The sequence below is a fragment of the Colias philodice genome, chromosome 21, assembly GCF_061535455.1.
Source record: "Colias philodice isolate Cphi_HAF_F1 chromosome 21, ilColPhil1 Martin Lab GWU primary, whole genome shotgun sequence".
Taxonomy (NCBI): Eukaryota; Metazoa; Arthropoda; class Insecta; order Lepidoptera; family Pieridae; genus Colias; species Colias philodice.
In genome coordinates this window covers 8128732-8146511 of record NC_143106.1, presented here as the reverse complement: position 1 = coordinate 8146511, position 17780 = coordinate 8128732, and the positions used below count along the sequence as shown (strand labels likewise).

Here is a 17780-nt window from a genome sequence, read left to right as displayed (position 1 = left end):
CAAGGTAAAGGATAATGAATTAATGATTTATAGGTACACGGGCGGCAATAAAAGTAAAGATAATAGAGAATAAACTAAATACATATTATATGAAAAAGAAGAGGGAATATAATACATACATACATATTTATTTAGAAGGAAAAGCTAAATTAGAGAAATATTTATATAAAAGAGTTTTAAAGGAAGTTTTCGAGGAAGCTCGTCTAACAGCAATAGGCAAAGAATTCCAAAGTCTGATAGCGGTTATGACAAAGGATTTACCAAGGAAACTAGTGTGGTGAGAAGGAAAACTAAGGAGAAGGTTATCAGCGGAACGGAGAGTATAAACACCTGAATCAAGGAACTTAAATTGTTTTTTTAAATAGGAGGGAGAATTGGGATCGAAGAGGATGGAAAATAACAGCTTCAACGCATTTATAAAGATCGTAATTTTAATTTACAAATTAAAGCTGAAATTCAAATAACAATGATTCTCCTTCAATGTCGTGATTTTACAATAATATTAATTAACCTTGTTCATATAAACAAACAATTCTTAGAATCTTTTGTTTTTAAATTAAAAAAAAGTGACCATAGACATAGATATTTTTACCTTAGATATTTTTTTTATCACCAACAAGGCTTATAATAACATGGTGAACATAGGCTACCTTCATGGTTTATTACCATAGAGGTTAGCTTATTTATTATATTAGATAATTACGCTACAATGCATTTAATTTTTTGCAACAATTTAAACAGTAATTAATTATTGTCATGTTATTTAATACTATAGATTTATTTTTTTGCAATAATTTAAACAGTAATTAATTATTGTAATGTTATTTAATACTATAGATAATAGTATTTTTTGTGTTAAGTGTAAATTTTATTTAGTTATTAAATGAATGATTTTAATGTCCTCTTCTTCACATAGTGGGTTGCCTGGAAGAGATCACAAGTGTTAAAAAATGTTTTATAGGCAATTATTATGATTAAAGATCGTAAGAAAATTTCTTTATTAGATTAAAATATAACATAATATATTGTTCGCTCATCGTTTTATAAATATAAATATGAATTCATAAATTTTGAAACTCTTTATTGCCACCACAATCATACAAACCTCATAAATCTATGTCCTTCAAAAATAGCATTAAAATTAAAACTAAATATGTACATTCAAACACACATTATTTTATTTAAAAACCAGCTTTCCACCCGAAGCTTCGTCCGCATTTTCAAAGAAAAACCGGCATAGTTCCCGTTCCTGTGGGATTTCAAAGATAAAACATATCCTATGTGTTAATATAAGTTACCCTCTATGTGTGTGCCAAATTGCATCGTAATCTATTCAGTAAAATTTGCGTGTAAGAGTAACAAACATACACACACATACACATGCATCCATCCTCACAAACTTTCGCATTTATACTATTAGTAGGACAAGCATCTTTGCAAAGTTGGAGCCTTCGCCCCTGGGGCTTTGCCCCCAGGTCCTACCTCGTAACCCGAGTGACCTGGTCCGTTCCACGCAGTCTGTGACAAACGCGCGCGCGCACCGCACGCAAAGTGCATTCGAAAGTGAACTTTATATCTGGACTGGTGTTAAGGTGCGTAATATTAAATTATATAATAATTAGTAGTATTCAGGTGATTAGATGCTTGGTTAATTTTGAAGTGTGTGCATTATACAATTTTTCTTAATTTAAGATAAATAAATAACTTATTTGTGATGATTTAAAGCTACTAAAAAATTTTGATATTGTTTAGTTTTTCTAATAGGCAAAAAAGAGATAAATTAATCAGAGAGATATTATTGATTTATGTATGATTAATTGAAATTTAATAATCATTTTAATTACTATAATATCTAACAGAAGAAAGCACGTCACTTTCAAATAAGTACCGAACTTACCTACCTCAAAGCTCTTGAAATTTTTACGAACTTCGATTTAGAACGTAGTGTAGCGCGTTGAAATCTTTATCATTACCAATACGTTAGAGTTTAGACAAATTACCGGACTTATAATAAACAAATAAATATTGTTTTTACTTGATATTATGCTCTATTTTTAGCAACATCAGAAACTAGGTCAAACTATAAGTCGAGATCGTGCGTTTCTTTTGAACTTTATGTAATTAATAAACCAAAGAAAATGTTATAGACATTATTATTTTATTGTATACAACAATGGACTTAAAAAAAACCATCCATACAATGAAAAATTTAGACAAAAGGTGGGTAATAATCTACGAATTTATTTTTTGAGAAGAAAACCCCAGGAACTACAGCTTCTGAATAATTTTTGTTTATAATAATCAATCATTCAGGAAGATAATAATATCATGTTAAAAATACTCATCACCATTATCAATGTAATAAAAATTATATTAAAAAAAACCTTTTGAGAACAGACGAAGCAGCGTGGATCAACTATCTTCTACATGTTATAAACGATATGTGCCGTAACGAATGCGCTAAGTTATTTGTAACAACGATTATAGCATTGCAAGTGTGATCAATCTATTCCATCAAAAGTAGTTATTAGGTATGTAGGGTGTCCCTGTGTGGAAGTTTTAATCAATCTATGGCCTAGGCATTTGAAAAAATGTATAGTTTTTTTTTCTCTTAGATTTATTGATTCTTTTACGTTATCATTCGGTTTGAATGATAACACTAAACAATAATAAAGAACACTTAATATTAAACATATTAAGGCACAATTAGGTGGCCTTATCGCTAAAACAGCGATCTCTTCCAGGCAACGAATTATGATTCTGTATAATTTTGTAATAAACAAATTTTATGTCTCTACCATAGAAACACACGTTATATAGATATGTATTACGCGTGTTTCTATGGTAGGTCTCTTGCTTCTAAATAATCTATTGAGTTATAATTCATTACAATATTTATTGAATATAAAACAATACACTAATCCATAAAATCTAATATGCTACCAAGAGAAACATAAAAGCTCAAAAATGGCGTAACTAAAGTGTACGATAATTGTGATATTTGTACGTCACGACAGACGACTCGGACCTTGGGAAGAACCTTTCTATTTTAATTCATCCCATTCACAAAATATACTAAGCAAAGATGCATATTATATTTCATGGTAAATATATTTTAAGCAACGTTTCAAGACAAGTTTTTTAAATTTTGTAAACAAGTAGTGTTATTCTATAGTTATTATTAGCTAATGCATTTGAGTTAGGATATTACAAATTTGATGAAACCCTATTAACTTGAATCGTGAATATAAGAAATGCCAAAATATAATAATTATACGAAGAATAATATACATATATTTTTATTGTCAGGTATTTTGTTTAAAATTATACATATTATAATCATAATACAATCGACATGTGTAATAAAAGTGATTTACACAATAAATGAAGTGCACAAACAACTAAAACACAACACAGATTGTATCTCCAACATCATTAAGGTTCATCCATCCATACAAGAAAGACTAACACAACAAAATAATACCAACATCAATAAACCCACTTAAACAAAATACTACAGATTCCAATCAATGATAATAACACAAATTCAATCTCCAAGATGATAATCCAACATTCACACTTATTGTCTCTCTTGTGTATAATGTAATAAAGGTTATCCAAGACATTGATAATCCCCTATTGTTCGTTCAAGCTTCATCCATTGTTCCGAATAGTTGACCCCGTACGGGCCTTTCAAAATATATTTGAAGATAAATATATTTAAATACAGTGAAACTTGGTTAAGTGGGACCTGGATAAGTGAGAAACCTCCATAACTGGAACTCATGCTGAGGTCCCAACACTTTGGCACTGAATTACCTCTGTTAGTGGGACGAGTTAAACCTCTATATCTGGGATTTGTTCTTTCGATTTATCATCATAGTTACCTCTATAACTGAGACAGCGAGTAAATTTTATATGCATAAACCTCTGTAACTGAGACAACATTGTTTGTTTACTCATTCTTATTCTACCCACAAATTCCACACGTAATTCCAAGTACGTAAGTACAAATTTTGAGCTTCAATTACCTTCAGTTTTAGTTTCGCTTTACTATCATACAGATGTTTATTTGAAAAATGTCAAAACAAAAGCTACAATCGTTATCACCCCTCTGTAAATGAGACAGATATTTATTTATACCTGTATATCTGAGACACTGGGTAAGTGGAATACCTCTATAAGTGAAACGACATTGCAGGTCCCTTGATGTCTCACTTAACCAGGTTTCACTGTATATAGAAGCAAAGAGTATGGAGGTTAATGATGGTACTGTTAACGAACTAAGAAGTCTTGTTAGTAAACAGTATGATAAACAGTTATATATACATTTATATAATACTACGTATATCTGTTGCAAAAATATTGATCCTGATGTAGACTTCAAAATATGATGTTCTTGAATAGCACAGTTTGTGGTCACTAATTAGAGAAATTGTTATTAAATTAAGTTTGTGATTAGGCACTAATTAAAGATAAGGGCATTGAAAAAAATTGAGTGTTGTTTTTGAAATTTATAATATTTTGAATTGATTATGATATGAATTGTTACTTTTATTTGTATACGTAGTATATTATTATTAGTCTGTGCTTTTATCCTTACTTTTCACGTCAATCGTCGAAATAATGGTTCGTATTGGTTGAGATAGTTCATTATTATCTCAATAGATGGTGTGCAGTGTGTCCCTTAGACATATAAAACCGAAACGAGAGAATAAATTCGATTGCACTGGAGGGATCACGGGTGGCTGAATTGGTCAGGCGTCAACCCCGGATTGGCGTGAAATACGCGGGTTCGAATCCCGCCTCGTAATCAATTTTTTTCTATTCTTTATAAATTTATAATAATGTATGCAAAAAACAGGTTTTATATTATAGTTTCCAAGATTTGATATTATTCACTGTAAGTTCTACTCTTTAATATTATATTAATACATATTAATTACATACGTAATTATAAATCTTTACTAATCAGCTTATTTTCAATGAGATAATAAATCAAAAAAACCTTCGCTAATGCTGAGTGACAACAAAATAGACTTATGTGAAATATCCAGGTTTGCGATTGTGTAAATCTGATTCATTAATTTCCTTAATGAATGGAGTTTTCATAGTACATGCGTGTTCTGAATTTAACTTAGTATTTTAGTTTAGTTTCTCAATAATACAGAGTGCAATAATATCACTTTATCCTTCTTAGTAGCTTCAGTTGTAAGCCTATGCTTAAATTTCTTTGGTTGTGTTGTTAGAGGTGTACTCAGTTACAATTATGTATTGGCATGACAGCTAAAACAGTAAACACGCATCAGGAAGGCTTTACAAAATACTTTACTTTGTAGTATTATTAAGTCAATGAGTTTAATAAGAAAGGTGCGTGTGTGCCGAGCACGTGTCAGAAGTGAAACTTCTTTGGCAAGATTCAAAGATACCAAAGTCTTCGCCTTACTCCATGATGTGACGGTATTGCCACAATATGTATTGCCATGACGCGACCTTGAAAATTTACTCTCGACGCAAATAAAGAAAAGGCTGTCTTGTTTTAAGACACCAGTGTAATATAATTTATGAAATAAAATGAAATATTTATATTGCAAAAAATGTGGAAAATTTGCAGATGTTACATAGTTCATTGTTCAGCACAAATCGCCAATTGATTGGTATGCAAAAATTAACAATAGAATGTCAATGCCATTATAAATCTGACCCGTCCGACTAGGGCCCTTCCGGCCTCTTCCACTCAAGCGACAGCCCAAGCCGAGGTTCGAGATCCCCGTGGCAGGGGGACGCCCTCGCGCATGTCGCTACTAGGGTGAACCTTCAGTTCACCCACGCGTCCGCGTTAAAATGTAGAAGCCCTTCTGTCTAACATTGAGAAACACCACACAAAAAAAAATACATAAATCTGAAATTATTCACTATTTTTTACAATAATGTGTTTACTGTGCAAAATGCTAGTCTTGATCAAAATAGGCCGCTTTGGACCATAATCGTTATTGTTATAATGAACCTTAGCCGTATCTAAACAGAATTAATTTTGTTATAATTCGATCCACGGCAAATAATACGTTTTTTTTAGAAAAAATGAAATTGAATAACTTATAAATAATTAAAAGGTATGAGATAAATAGTTTAAAAATAACTAAATATCTATTGACCAGGGAATTCCCACAAGATCTATTTTAAACTATCGACGCAAATAGGTAATTCCAATATGATCTGCTTAAGATATCCAATCTTGATAGACCCATTATCAAGCTCTCAAAAATAATCGCAAATATCTATAAGTATATCACAAATCATAAGTGATACTAGAGCTGCGTGCAACAAAAAAATAAAAGATGTCGGTCAGATTTATTGCGTGAGCGACGAAGTTATATAACCGTTACCGATTGGCGGTATTGTCCCATCATTCCAATTTGCAATATTGAAATCTGATAGTTTTATTGTTTTTATTAAGTTAGTTTTATTCAATTTTCTGTTATTTACTTGATTTTTGTGTCTAATAACCCATAAGTACCTACCCATCATTTTTAATATATTATTATTCGTGATATCTATCTACACTGTATACTATTTAAGAGAGGAAAGATTTGATTTTTTATTTGAATTAGAATATATCGAATAGAATATAATATTATATTATAGAATTGATTCCCGGGTCAACCCAGGCGTAGCCGGGACGAGCAGCTAGTTAAAAATAAATAGCTATCAAATATCTTTGTTTCGTAACATTTCAATAAATGTAATAAACATTTTAATTATGAACTTTTATTTCCATATATTTTAATTAAAAATAAAAATATCAAGGTTTTATAAATATCTACCAGTTAAAAATATTATGGTGCTTGGACTGAATACTAAATATGTTTCCGCGATTACCGTAATTCTATAGTAAATCTGTAGTTTTTTACAATTACAAAATAATTTCCGTTTTTTTATCGATTGCACAAAAATGCATTAGTGTAGGACTAGGGTTGTCAATACACAGTTAATGTTGTTTTTCATTATTTAAATAAATAGGTACTGAGCTTAGAGTATATAATATTACAAGTATACTGAGTAATCTTGACCTTGTGATTATATAATTTACGGAAGTAGTAAAATCGAAACTTTTTTGTATTTTATACATGTCCAGCATTGTGGTTGATGTTTTGATTTATGTATTATGCAATTTTAATTGGATTGCATTTTTGTTACTCTTGCGCTTTCGGATACTTCGATATGAATTTAATTAATTGTATCTACATGCTCGATAAGTACCTTTCAGTAATTTGCCTACATTATGTCGTATTTCTTAAAACTTTGTCGTATTTCTCAGTCTTTGATTCAAGATTATGAGAATTGAAACTCTATCTAAATTATTGAATATACTTATTTCATTATTTAAGCTCAATTTACTATCGTGAGTATACTCTTGCGCCCGCGGTTTTGCTCGCGTGCCTTACATGATACAAACAAAAAATCTCCTAAATTATCGCATTAAATATTTTCTTATTAAAATTTTAATTAATTACAAAATTCATTCACAAAAATAAATTACCGCCAGCATAATACTGATATTTATGGAGTGTAAATTATAAATTATTTTTAAGTTATTGCATAGCTTCTATCGCGGGCCATGAGCGCGGCGACCAAATGTAAAAATTCCGTAACGAAAAAACCTAACACCCCCTTTTTTTTTTTTTTTTTTTTATAGTGGAGAATGCATTTAGGCATACCCAGGGCACTCGGGGGAAGAGCCCTGGGTTATGTCGGACTCACCCTGCTGAGTGCAGGGTCCTACCGACTAAACTCCACTCTGTTCCGCCGTGCCGCTTTATTGACGGGGCCGCGGGTATTCGGTAGAACCGCATCCGCAGACCCGTCACCCCTACTACAACCGGCACAGCGATGCAATGCTATGCAATAGCTTTACCACGGCAGCCTTCGAGTGCAACACGTATTTTTTTGTATATTTGGTTAGCATAATTCGTAACGTACGTGGCAACTGGCAACCCTATCTATCTTCTAATGCTAGGAAAAACCAAGTACATGGTGTGTGAAAGGCAAATCCTGTATACATTAGAGGAATGTCATATTGCAACTTAATTCCGATTCAGAAAAACGTTTATTACTAGCAAACCATTTTTAAGAGTATTTAAGGGCTATTCAAATTAAATTAATATTTCAAATATAGGTAAGCTATTTAGCTATCAATAGGTTATCAATTATCATAGTAAATAATTGTAATATAACAAAAAAAATATAATAAATCTCTCCATTGGAGTAACTAGTAATGTGATCAAATAAAAATGATATTAGAAGATAGAGCATGGAGCACATATTATTCAAAATTAAATTATTGTCATTTGAAAAACGTTGTTCGAGGATTTAGAATTATCTTTGTGAACAGAAGAGCTATAAATTGATTATATCATAAATATTAAGACACTCCAATATGTACATGACTACGTGGTACCTTCATGGTACTACATAAATTTCTATTTACATTGACATTACATCGTTCTTAGGACGAAGAGAAAGTTCCCGATGTTCAAACAAAGGTATTTCGAATAGGTACAGTTTCCTGCCACGTGGTCTAGAATTTATTTCAAACTAGCGGTCCGCCCTAGCTTCGCCCGTTGAATAAAAGCCCTTAAATATTATGGGGCCCATACAATTACTTAACGCGTTTTTTTTTTCATTTTTTAAACGTGATTTTCTATAGGTAATGGTAATACGTACGGAACCCTTCGTGCGTTCCGACTCGCACTTGGCCGGTTTTTATTATAAAGATATCGTGTGACTAACATCGCTTTTATCTTATCTTCAGTGGGCGAAAAAATCCTTACTAAATTACTGATAAGTGAAAACCAAACAAGCCAACTAATCAGATCTAACTGATCAGATCTTGTATTCTCTGGCGAGAAAGGAGTAACTTTGATAAAGTTACTCCTTTAGCATTTATTTTATACACTTAAATTATTCTTGGTTTCTTAATATACCGTAATACAAAATTCATTATAATATCGGTAACAATCATTAATATTTACCAGTACTATATGAAGTAATCACTAACTGTACCCCGCGGTTTTACCCGCATTGCTCCGCTCCTGCTGGCCTTAGCGTTTGATAATATGTATATATAGCCTTCCTCGATAAATGGGCTATCTTACACCGAAATAATTTTTCAAATCGGACTAATAGTTCCTAAGATTACTGCATTCAAACAAGCTTTATAATATTAAGTAAAGTCATAGATTAAATGTATTATATATAATGAATGAATGAATGAATATTATATAATGTGTAGTTGTAATACATGCATAAAACATTCAAATGAAGGCATTCTTAGGATTCCTAAACACACCCACACAAAATACAATATAATTGAGACATTAGATACCTAATTTACGAAATTACGCTTAATTCATAAACTAATCACAAATGACTACCTTTTCATACAATATTGTGCTTAAAGGTATTATCTATGTAAGATTCCACCGTCACAAATTATTTAATAAATAAAATAGAAACTATCACAATATCAGGAAACATATTTTTTTATAGAAACACGTATCGCTTCTAAACGCTGCAGCTGTTTAAAAAATATTTTATTTCATCTCTATTTTTCAGTTTTTTTGCATCCAACTCTACATTAAATGTTACATCAATTACTGTACGAGAGAAAATTAATTAATCATAATAGATGAACAGTATTTTAATCTTAATACTATTATAAAGGCGAAAGTTTGTATGGACGTATGGATGTATGGATGTTTGTTACTCTTTCACGTAAAAACTACTGAACCGATTACATTTAATGAAATTTAGCACACATATAGAGGGTAACTTGGATTAACACATAGGATAGGTTTTATCCCGGAAATCCCACGGGAACGGGAACTATGCGGGTTTTCCTTTGAAAACGCGGGCGAAGCCGCGGGCGGAAATCTAGTTTAATAATATGGCTGTGATATAATAACAAAGAGAACCTTAATCTCTATAAAGAGCATTTTATGTTAGTTTTCGCTTTCTTTTCGGCAGATTTAGGTACTTAATACAAATAAACGTTTATTTATTCCATGTATAGTTAATTCTATAAACATCTAAACCATACAGAACAACATTTCATCCTTATTTCATAGATCCTAACGAACTTCCGATACTACCAATTTGGAACCAAGCCAATTAACGAGAGATAGTTACGAAGGCGCATATTGTATGCAACAAGTAGTGTTGCACTTTCTATGTTTTCACCTTCTGATGACACGAAAGATTCAAATGAAGATAGTGTTTCAGGACGACGTGACTTAGAATATCCTTAAACATGATATTGTAAAAGATATGACTTTATTTAATTTTTGACGTCATACAATAATTATCTACATACATGCAATTATCTACATAACTGAATTGGCCAAGTTAACTGGGCTAGGATCAAAATTTTATTGAAAATATCATAAAATTATTTACTAGCTGTGTCTTGCGGTTTTACCCGCAGTGCTCCACTCCTGTTGGTCTTAGTATGATGATAATATAATATATGTATATAGCCTATAGCCTTCCTCGAGAAATGGGCTATCTAACACTGAAATAATTTTTCATATCGGACCAGTAGTTTCTGAGATTAGCGCGGTTAAATAAACAAACAAGCAAACTCTCTATACATTCGTATTTCATAATATTTAATAATAATTGAGTAATTCATATTTATTTAAATGTCTATACTTAGTACTGTATAGGATTCATGACCCCGAATTTGTATAAGATTAAATCTCCTATTGTTTGGCAAATATCTATAACAATAATCGAAATTACAAGGTCTGCCATTAATAATAATTAAGCTCTACCATGAAACAACCATTAAAATTTATCTCAAAACACAGATAAGATAATACCATACTAGTACTCAAACTATCTCATACCGCTTCGTCTGCATTAAAGATTTTTTGATGGCAACATAAATGTTAAAAATATATAGTTACACAGTACATATAGGTATACACAATGTACAGTATACTGTATAATTGTCTACGAATTGAGAACTTTTGGCCGATTTGAAAACAAAAATTGGTCTAGACTCTAGTCTATACTCAAAAGGTCTAACCATTTCAAATTACAGACGTACAGATAGACCATTTAAAATTCCTGTATGAGTTGTACTTATAATTATTTAACATAGAGGTACAATATCATATTTTGTAGATTAAGTACAACACTAACAGACAGACCCAAAAGAAACATTTATTCAATAGATAACATAGATAACAGTTCAAGGCAAAACAAATGAATCTTTGTATCTTTACAATCATTAATTATTATGAGTCATAGTGCCGCAAGCAGTCTTACCAAACGGTATATAGTAGACCCGCGTTACACCGGCCCCTGGCCTATCCGTCGCCCCCTGTAATCCGACATGTCTAAAATTGCTGAATTTTTTGACAATTTTTACGTCGCTCAAGCATGATTTAACAGTGTACAACCTGTACATAAAAAAGTTCCACCACTATTGTGCTCTACTCGAAGATATTGTTTCAATTCCAAAATACACAATGAAGCATGATTTGTAGCTATGTACTTCTGAATCAGAAGTACCTATAACATCTTATCTTATTACTAGCTTCCGCCCACGACTTTGTACGTGCATCCCCGTTTTTCCCCGTTCCCGCAAGAATTTCGGGAAATCCTTTCTTAGCGGATGCCTACGTCCTAACATCTACCTGCATGCCAAATTTCAGCCCGATACATCCAGTGGTTTGGGCTGTGCGTTGATAGATCACTATATCAGTCACCTTTGAGTTTTATATAATACTGCGTTTTTACGTTTTCTCTACATAAAAATTAAAAACCATCCTCGTACTTCAAGAAATATGTATAATAAAAAAAGAATTATCGAAATCGGTTCAGCCGTTCTCGAGTTATGCGCTTACCAACACATTTTGCGATTCATTTTTATATATAAGAAGATATAGATTATGTCCGTTATTTGTCGAATTACAAGGTACTCTGCATGAAAAAGTCCGGACTATAGGGGGATCTCTAGGCAGCACCCTATAATCCGACAAATTCGATACTTCGACAAGGCCCTACAAAACGATTGTCGGAATAACGCGGGTCTACTGTATTAGTCATTCACGATATTACGTAAACAAAGTACTATTGTAGTATAATGTCATTGCCACAGTACGTTTGAACCTTGTACAAACCGGATAGGTCTTTTAGGGACCTTTTATCGGTCGTGATTAGTTTTTGCACTAATATTATAAAACTTTAATATTTTGTTTATATATCCGTAGCATTATTGTGAATGTTTAATGTTTATTGTTTGGCGGTAAATCCCCGAATCATATAAAATTATGTCCTAAACTTAATTATTAAAGTGAAACTTTTATTACATCGTCTCAAACTTTTTGGTCTGTGTAGCGCATGTCGCGTGTATTGCGGCTGCCGAGTAGGTATACCTACTCGGCAGCTGACCGTCACGCGACATGCGCTACACAAAGCAGTGTTCGGAACCGTTCGAACAGTTTCACTTTTACCGTGGTTTCATAAAACCACACAACATTTTTACTAGTTAACGTTTGTTTTTTGTAGATTGCTCAAAAATAAATCCTTATTTATTTGATAATATAATATAGCCACACTAAATAGATATAAAATTAAGATATCTAGGTATATCTATCGATTAAATTAAGTTTAAATGTAACATTAATAGTTTATTGGTAACATTAAAATTACATGTTCATTGACCTTGTAATAACATACATTGCAATTTAAGTACAAAATGTCATGTATGAACAACTTATTTACTTAATTTAGCTAAATTTATAACAGAAGCAATATACTTATTAAATATTTATAAATAAGAACTATTTAACTTGACCTAATATTATATTAATAGAAACTACATTAACCCAAGCAACATAATAAATTAATAATATACAAATTACTTATTATTTGCAAATTATTTCCTATCAATCAATGTACCAACTCTACCGAATAATTTAATTTCCTCTCAAAAGTAACTGAATTGTAACGAATTATACATCTATTAGACATTAATGTTAGACTGAAGTTCAGTTTAATAAGTCGGTAGTATATATTATACATAATAGTTTAAAATACTATTTGTTTAGATAATAAGATGGAAATTTGAATTAATTACAATACGCATCAGTATAGGTATACCCACAATAAACAGATACAACCAGTAGGGAAACTTCATCACTCATGTTTACGAGTATCGAAAGGATATTATTGCAAGGAATATCATTACGATTCTCGTATACCCGCTAGCTTGTGTGTGTGAGCCATTTCGAACGTGTTTTGAAGTTTCCCTACTGTTTGTATCTGTACATTGTGGTATAACTGTGGTATTACGTTAATTTTGATGACAAAGAAATAGTAAAAGTCGATCTATGCAGATTTCCTGCGACAATTAAAATAAGTGTTCCAATAACGGCCAACGTCAGGAAGCTATTAAATGTCATTATACTGTTAAAAAATAAATTATCTACTGAGTTAAAGACCTTGGTAATTTTGTATCTGTGATATCGTCTCTTGTTTTATTATCGCGATTCTATTGACGAATTTGATGTTTTGTATGAGGAAGTGTTTTTCTTTTTATTGTATTAGTTCAAGAGGGTCACACAGAGAGGCTTATAAAGTTTTTCTTTTCAGATCGAAATACTTTTGAAAAGCTTTATTACGAAAAGTTAAATTTTTGGACTCAAAATTAATTAATTGATGATAAATCTATACTGTAAATTCAATTCAATCGACAGCGCATACGCGGTTGGAAAAATGTTGAACATTGTCTGTACAACATCAAAATCAGATTTTTTGACTAAGCCAAACAATATTATTGCCTTTTAATTTTCATATATACCTACATCATACATGATCACTTTTACTCTTCCAAAGAATTCTATATAAGATCATATTGACATTAAGCAATACATTTTCCACCTCATTTCAATTTAATTTCTTACAACACAGTGATAAATGATATACTAACGTATTAGATCCACTCTGCTGTCATCAAAATAAATTGCAAGATAACTTGAGTACATTTAATAACGTTAATACAACTTATAGCTCTGCTAGATAGAACGCGTTATTAGCGCGCGTCAGAACGCTAATCTGCCCCCCTAGTCAAGTGGCTTTCTGTTAGCGTAGCGTTCAATAGAATAGACTACGAATGTATGAGATTGACGTAGGCTGTAGATAAACGTATCTACAGCCCCCCTAGTCAAGTGGCTTTCTGTTAGCGTAGCGTTCAATAGAATAGACTACGAATGTATGAGATTGACGTAAGCTGTAGATACGTTTATCTACAGCCTACGTCAATCTCATACATTCGTAGTCTATTCTATTGAACGCTACGCTAACAGAAAGCCACTTGACTAGGGGGGCAGATGCCTGCGTTATGACGCCAAGATGAAGGGTGCTTTTACACCAATAATGAGTGAGGATGTGTGGCGAGGAATGAGTTTGTAAATAACCAATATTATCGGTTCGAACGCTAAACGCTTCAAACTTCAAGCTAAATGAAGGGATATGATTGGTTATTTATATTTACAAACACATAGCTTACACATCTTCTAACATTATTGGTGGAATAGTACCGTATTGTACAGTGTAGTGTGTACTATGCGCTATTGGCTTTTTTACACAGTTAGTATTGGCATACATTTATTTATTTATTTAGGTCTACCAACGTTTGTTTACGTTACAGAATTATAAGGCCAATGTAGCGCGACAGAGCGTCCGCGCTCTGTTTGACGGTATGTTACCGCATTATACAACACGATTCAGCGTCATAGCGATGTGTCAAGTTAGCGCTCTGACGCGCTCAGTTGGTACGCGTTCTATCCGACAAAGCCAGATATTCTAGATTAGTTTCTCACTTATTTATGCCAATAATAACTGTGTGCTGCGACATCGCCTGTGTAAAAAAGTATAATCACAACTAATAAGTTTACTCTCGTCTCTCACTCATTATAAGACTAAACGAATGATTGACATGACAAAAGACATGCATGTAGCGTAATTGATAACCTTTTTTCAACTCGGTTAAAAACATGTGAATTCATTAATTAGGTGCGATATCACAAACTTTCGTCTTACAGAGTTGTAAAATAATAAAAAGCAAGATAATGAATGGGATTAATTGCCAATGCTTTCAATATTTGCGTGCGTTGTGGAGGACTTTTTTATATACGTAATATGTAGCGACATAATATTATGTAATATTTGTTAAAAAGTATATTTGATGTTAGTATCTATACTAATAATATAAAGCTGAAGAGTTTGTTTGTTTAAACGCGCTAATCTCCGGCACTACTGGTCCGATTTGAAAAATTCTTTTCGGCGGAGAAATGCGGTAAAACCACGTAGTACAGCTATTAAAATATAATAATTTCACTCAGTGTGTACCTACAAATATATCTAGCGACCACAAGATGTGAAATTCAAGAACAACTTAAAAGATAAAATAATAAGGTCAATATATTCCAAATAAGTCAAGTCGATATTTTTAAACTTTATTTATTGATTAAATTTGGGCAAATAAAATGAAATGTTTGCATATCGTCACCACAGGAGAAATTGCATCAGCAAATAATCTTGAACTACATCTTGAAAGACACCATTAAAATAAAAATATTATTATAGAGCAAGTTTTATTTTAACATGGTGGCTAATAAAATTATATTCATACATGATAATATTATAATCCATGTTTAACTCGCGTTCAAGGAATATTTACTGTTTTAATCTATAATATTATAAAGCTGAAGAATTTGTTTGTTTGTTTGTTTGTTTGAACGCACTAATCTCGGGAACTACTGGTCCGATTTGAAAAACTCTTTCGGTGTTAGATAGCCCATTTATCGAGGAAGGTTAAGGGCTATATTTCATCACGCTACGGGCAACAGGAGTGGAGCCACGGGGGTGAAACCGCGCGGAGCAGCTAGTTATTTGATACGCCGACTTTTATAAAATTCGAAGCTTTATGCATATTATTTATACATATTAAACTAGTTATAATATACTACTATTCTTCATAATATACATATGTACTAGTAAAAATAAATCCTTATTTCCCTTGGACACGGCATCACGCGTGAACGGGTGGACCGTTTTTGATAATTCTTATTTTATATTATTCCTTGAAGTACGAGGATTGTTCTTATGGAGAAAACGTAAACATGTAAGTAGGTACCACGGGCGAAGCCGGAGCAGACCGCTAGTATAATAATCAAAATGATAATAATATTATGAAATGTGTTGTGTAATATCAAATGTGTTGCTAAGCGCATATCTCGAGAACAGCTAAAGCGATTTCGTTAATTCTTTCTTTTTTTATATTCCCTGAAGTACGTGGATGATTTTTATACAGAGGAAACATGTACGTACCACGGGCAAAGCCGGGGCGAACCCATAGGATATAACTAATTTATGTCTGATTTCACCATTCAGTGAAATCTCACATGAAAATTGTTGTTTATCTATGTAGTTATCATATAGGTAAGTACTAACAGATACTTTTTTATGCGGAGGGTCAAGGTGGATGCTTGATAATAAGTATATCAATCAAATAAAAAAAAAACAATATTATTAGGAATAAAAATATAACTTGTTTTGGAAGTTCGTGAAAATTATCAAGAGCGGTTTCACGAGCAAGTGAGAGGTGTCGTGAAGTCGTGTTATGTCAAGGTATATGCTAGTAGCCATCCTCTGTTTGGTATATTTGATAATGGAGGTCACACACGGTGAAGATACTATAATATTTTTTGTTAAGATTCTATAATATAAAATATTACAGTATCTTAAGGTATCCGGTATCAGCGTTCTGACCATCATTTTTCTTTTTGTCAATGCGTACTAAGACAACTGTAGAACCGCCATCCTGTTACAAATGACCCGAAATTTTGTGTCAGTGTTTCGGGTCATTAATTGTATCTTCACCGTGTGTGACGCGCTTAAGATTATTGTTAATATTATGTGTTGATATTGTCGATATAATTTTAGTGAAAGGTTGATTTGTTTTGTTCGGGAACAACTTCCTATACCTATATAGGTACTTGCATCTAAGGTGTCTGTTATAGGGAGTCGTCTAAAATTAGCACCTGATAGATTTGTTATTTTATTTAACAAGTGTGTTAAGAATTTTATATGACCGTAATGTTACAAAAACGGGAAGGTTTTTCTTTAGGCAGCAATATTAAACTTAAAATTGTTTGCAGGTTTAAAGCATCACTGAATCAATATCTTTTCCTTCACAGGCTCATATTTGGCCTCTCACATACTTGTGATTTTCTAAAATAGAAGCCAAATTATTATATATTTCAGTATATCTCAATAACGAGCAGTCGAATTCAATTGCTCCTTGACATTCCGCGGTGCATCGCCACTCACTTGCTCTTGAAATAATCTATTTTTGTGATATTAATGTATTTAATCTTTATAAAAAAAATACTAGCAAAATTCGTTTATTGAAAGCTCGAGGTTACCTATTCATTAACTTTAATGTGTGGACAGGAAAATCATCACGTGTGTTACACTTACAGAATCTAAAATCTATACTAATACATATTATAAAGCTGAAGAGTTTATTTGAACGCGCTAATCTCAGGAACTACTGGTCCGATTTGAAAAATACTTTTAGTGTTAGATAGCCCATTTATCGAGGAAGGCTATATCCATACTAATATTATAAATGCGAAAGTAACTCTGTCTGTCTGTCTGTTACTCAATCACGCCTTAACTACTTACTGAACCAATTTGCATGAAAT

At 32.1% G+C, this 17780-nt stretch overlaps 1 protein-coding gene across 2 annotated transcripts in view; it reads left to right on the top strand.

The window, feature by feature from the left end:
* The first annotated feature begins 1437 nt into the window (after positions 1 to 1437).
* Gld (Glucose dehydrogenase) overlaps positions 1438 to 17780 on the top strand; it is a 69250-nt gene continuing 52907 nt past the window's right edge. For both annotated transcript variants that reach the window (XM_089708836.1, XM_089708835.1), the window contains exon 1: positions 1438 to 1592. The gene's annotated coding sequence lies outside the window, so the exon portion shown is untranslated. The remainder of the gene's footprint in view (positions 1593 to 17780) is intronic.